General features: G+C 43.7%; 1 long non-coding RNA gene across 1 annotated transcript; it reads right to left on the bottom strand.

Moving 5' to 3' along the window:
* Nucleotides 1-2,968: 2,968 nt before the first annotated feature.
* LOC138957662 (uncharacterized) lies at nt 2,969-4,985 on the bottom strand. Its single transcript, XR_011453118.1, has 2 exons — nt 3,690-4,985; nt 2,969-3,409 (listed from the first exon to the last, which is right to left on the bottom strand). It is a non-coding gene; the product is annotated as an uncharacterized lncRNA (long non-coding RNA).
* Nucleotides 4,986-5,000: the final 15 nt, after the last annotated feature.

Here is a 5,000-nt window from a genome sequence, read left to right as displayed (position 1 = left end):
CTTATTGTGTACGGAAGATTGAATAAGAGCAATGGAGTATAAGATAAATTATGGCATCCTCCTCCTAGCTTCACTCGCTTTCATCTCGGCTTCTGTGGTTCAGCGACAGTTGGACGAAGAATCCCTTCACAGAGACACCAGAGCTGGTAAGTTGCTTGTTTGTTTGTTTGTTTGTTTGTTTGTTTGTTTGTTTCTTAGATTATTTTTGTTGGTGATTGTGTTCGTCTCCTTTTGAATGATTATTATGAGTTATTTCTAATATGCTGACAGTTAGCAAATGGTATTATCAATTCAGTGCCCCATATGGCTTTTTGACCAATCAGGACGGATTCTAGGTGACCCTCTAAATGTTATAACGTTCAGGCAGGGACCCCTTTTGTATATCACGCTAAAAATTAACAAGACAAACTAAACATGTAATTCAACAATATCAGCATGATTTATTTTAAAGAATGACACTTCAAATGCTGTCAGGTAATACTCTCTTTATCTAAAAAATACCGAAAAGCGAGTTTTGTCGGTGGGTGCGTAACGGAACAGCAAGGCACCGCCCATCGTCTGAGTGTGCAATGCCGACCGCTCACTTGAAATCTAAATGATCAAAGTTCGGAAAAATCAAGTGAAATTGCGCCACTCGCTTTACATCAAATGTATCTTTACGTCATTTCCCATCCGTCTGGAGTCGGTTCTAAATCTGTCGCTCTCTGTTCAACGAGAAAAAGCGAAGCAACCGAAACGCATGTTCAACATGGTTTATCTTGTGAGATTGTTGTGTGTCAAAGGCATTTGACCTGTGAATATTCATCACGTCAGGTGTGTTACTCTGATTGGCTGACTCAGGTCACGAGAATTCTTTGACTGACAGGCATAATCAGGTAGAAGCGCTCAAGTTCCCATTGCGGCTGTTCTGTCAAATTCGCGGGGTTGCTTCGAAATTTCTTTTGGTCGAATTAAACGGTAATAAAACCGTTATTTCTAATATGCTGACTGTTAGCAAATGATAACAGACATGTCTCACAAACGATATCAGCATTCGCCTAAAAGGCTCATGCTTGATATCTTTTTTCTCGACATGTCTTGTTATCATTTGCTAACAGTCAGCATATTAGAAATAACTCATAATAACAAGACATGTCGAGAAAAAAGATATCAAGCTCAGTCAGGGCGGGGATGTAGCTCAGTCAGGGCGGGGATGTCGCTCAGTCAGGGCGGGGATGTAGCTCTGTCAGGGCGGGGATGTAGCTCAGTCAGGGCGGGGATGTAGCTCAGTCAGGGCGGGGATGTAGCTCAGTCAGGGCGGGGATGTAGCTCAGTCAGGGCGGGGATGTAGCTCAGTCAGGGCGGGGATGTAGCTCAGTCAGGGCGGGGATGTAGCTCAGTCAGGGCGGGGATGTAGCTCAGTCAGGGCGGGGATGTAGCTCAGTCAGGGCGGGGATGTAGCTCAGTCAGAGCGGGGATGTAGCTCAGTCAGGGCGGGGATGTAGCTCAGTCAGGGCGGGGATGTAGCTCAGTCAGGGCGGGGATGTAGCTCAGTCAGGGCGGGGATGTAGCTCAGTCAGGGCGGGGATGTAGCTCAGTCAGGGCGGGGATGTAGCTCAGTCAGGGCGGGAATGTAGCTCAGTCAGGGCGGGGATGTAGCTCAGTCAGGGCGGGGATGTAGCTCAGTCAGGGCGGGGATGTAGCTCAGTCAGGGCGGGGATGTAGCTCAGTCAGGGCGGGGATGTAGCTCAGTCAGGGCGGGGATGTAGCTCAGTCAGGGCGGGGATGTAGCTCAGTCGGTAGCGCGCTGGATTTGTATCCAGTTGGCCGCTGTCAGCGTGAGTTCGTCCCCACGTTCGGCGAGAGATTTATTTCTCAGAGTCAACTTTGTGTGCAGACTCTCCTCGGTGTCCGAACACCCCCGTGTGTACACGCAAGCACAAGACCAAATGCGCACGAAAAAGATCCTGTAATCCATGTCAGAGTTCGGTGGGTTATAGAAACACGAAAATACTCAGCATGCTTCCTCCGAAAACGGGTAAAAAACGGTCATACACGTAAAATTCCACTCGTGCAAAAAAAAAAAAACACACGAGTGTACCAGGGAGTTTCAGCCCACGAACGCAGGAGAAGAAGAAGAAGAAACAAGTCGCGTAAGGCGAAATTACTACATTTAGTCAAGCTGTGGAACTCACAAAATGAAACTGAACGCACTGCATTTTTTCACAATGACCGTAGTCCGCCGCTTGTGCATAACGGAGTGAAACTGACGAGCCTGTTCAGCGCGGTAGTGGTTTCGCTGTGCTGCATAGCACGCTTTTCTGTACCTCTCTTCGTTTTAACTTTCTGAGCGTGTTTTTAATCCAAACATATCATATCTATATGTTTTTGGAATCAGGAACCGACAAGGAATAAGATGAAATTGTTTTTAAATCGATTTCGGAAATTTAATTTTGATCATAATTTTTATATTTTTAATTTTCAGAGCTTGTTTTTAATCCAAATATAACATATTTATATGTTTTTGGAATCAGGAAATGATGTAAAATAAGATGAACGTAAATTTGGATCGTTTTATATAAAAACAAATTTTATTACAATTTTCAGATTTTTAATGACCAAAGTAATTAATTAATTTTTAAGCCACCAAGCTGAAATGCAATACCGAAGTCCGGCCTTTGTCGAAGATTGCTTTACAAAAATTTCAATCAATTTGATTGAAAAATGAGGGTGTGACAGTGCCGCCTCAACTTGTACAAAAAGCCGGATATGACGTCATCAAAAGTATTTATCGAAAAAACCAGAAAAACGTCCGGGGATATCTGTTATGGAGTGGTATAGCCCGGTTTTTAGACAATCATAAATGCCTCTACACAACTCTATAAATTTAGTATTTGTTTACAGACTTGAATGTAATCTGAATAGTTGTCCGCTACCGTAGCTTACAAGGCACAAGCGCACACGCACTCACACACGCAAAAACCTGGTGTTAAATGGATCTTGACACTGCCAAGACTAATTATTATTAGTTTACAAAGCTTTTTACATCACAAAATCATTTCCGGCTTCGACCAGTACCCTAGGCCGACAACACCGCAAGAAACTCTACAGTCCAAGACGCAGACACCTTTTGGCTCAAACAAAGCAGCTTAACAGGTAAGACGAATAGGTATTCTACTGTACGTTACCCTACTGCCATCTTTCGGCTTTCAAGATGTTGGTATGGCTGTAAGTCCTTCAGACGACTGACAAGGGTGCACCAGTCCTCACGACACCGCAACCATTGCTTGACGTAGTCCTTGATCCTTCCAGTCCGTCTCGGCGGCTAACTGTAGAACCCTGCCAGCTCTCCATGCCATGGTCATGTCCACAAGCCGCAGTTGACTGGTTCAGTTCAGCCTCCGGCGATGAAAACCCCCCAGTTGGAACACTGTAAAGTTTATAGTCCATAAATCAACTTGTCTTTAGTTTCTTTCACTCGCACAATAAAAATACTCACTCGTCCAACATATTAAGCTGCATGAGCCAATATAATTATTTACACGTTAATTCCTGTTTTCTAAAGCCAAGAAAACGTTACGTAAAACCCTCACATGTTTAAGCAGTATAGCACAATAGCTTAGGCCTACACAATAACATTAAACACAGAACCAGTCACTCTTCTCACATACGACAACATGACATGAAAATATAACCGGTTTCAAACATACCTCAAAAGAGTGTAAAGCCAACATTTAGTACAGTCGCCGGCCTGGCATGAATATGAAAATGGAAGATATCATGTACGCTGATAGGGAAAGTTCGTCAGTCTTCATCCTTCTTCAGTCAGATACCTAAAACAGGAGCCCGTCTGCTAAAGTGTTACGAAAAACATGAGTCGAGCTTGGCTCCTTGACGGCGACTGATTTTACAAAGTCGTTCTTGCTATGACATTGCCAGTGAGCTGTCGCCTGCATTACTTGCACGTGAAAAACCTTGTCAGTTACACAAAGGTTCAACTGCGGTCAACGCGACGGTATGCAGCCTATAGCCCTTTCCAATGTCTGACCATCGCTATAGTCTATTCTATTTACAACAATACACATTACCAAAAATACGAGTAAACCGCTTCGTAACATCACCCCCTTTCCTCAAAAGAAAATGAATTGTTGAAAAAACGATGAAATTTTCTGAATCTCGATCAGAGATTATCCAAAGAATCAAAAGAATTATACACTGGGGTCATGTTCAGAAGCTGTTTAAAAAAATTATCATGAACGAAACTCGAGTAAGACCTTGGCCTTGCAAGAATATGCCAGTCAACACATCAAATCAAAAATCAAATCAAATCTGAAAATGTTACTGGACAAACAGGACAAACAAAACAATCATTCACACCCGTGTAAGCGCACGTGCCTTGAGATAGAAAACAATACTGCTAAAGGGTCAAACAAACAAACACTATTGGGCGCCAGATGTTATGGTCCCTTATTGGGCGCCAGATGTTATGGAGTGGTATAGCCCGGTTTTTAGACAATCATAAATGCCTCTACACAACTCTATAAATTTAGTATTTGTTTACAGACTTGAATGTAATCTGAATAGTTGTCCGCTACCGTAGCTTACAAGGCACAAGCGCACACGCACTCACACACGCAAAAACCTGGTGTTAAATGGATCTTGACACTGCCAAGACTAATTATTATTAGTTTACAAAGCTTTTTACATCACAAAATCATTTCCGGCTTCGACCAGTACCCTAGGCCGACAACACCGCAAGAAACTCTACAGTCCAAGACGCAGACACCTTTTGGCTCAAACAAAGCAGCTTAACAGGTAAGACGAATAGGTATTCTACTGTACGTTACCCTACTGCCATCTTTCGGCTTTCAAGATGTTGGTATGGCTGTAAGTCCTTCAGACGACTGACAAGGGTGCACCAGTCCTCACGACACCGCAACCATTGCTTGACGTAGTCCTTGATCCTTCCAGTCCGTCTCGGCGGCTACCTGTAGAACTCTGCCAGCTCTCCATGCCATGGT

The sequence above is a fragment of the Littorina saxatilis genome, unplaced genomic scaffold, assembly GCF_037325665.1.
Source record: "Littorina saxatilis isolate snail1 unplaced genomic scaffold, US_GU_Lsax_2.0 scaffold_997, whole genome shotgun sequence".
NCBI classification, from domain to species: Eukaryota; Metazoa; Mollusca; class Gastropoda; order Littorinimorpha; family Littorinidae; genus Littorina; species Littorina saxatilis.
The sequence above is the reverse complement of the archived record's forward strand: the minus strand, read 5'-3'. Positions and strand labels throughout refer to the sequence as shown.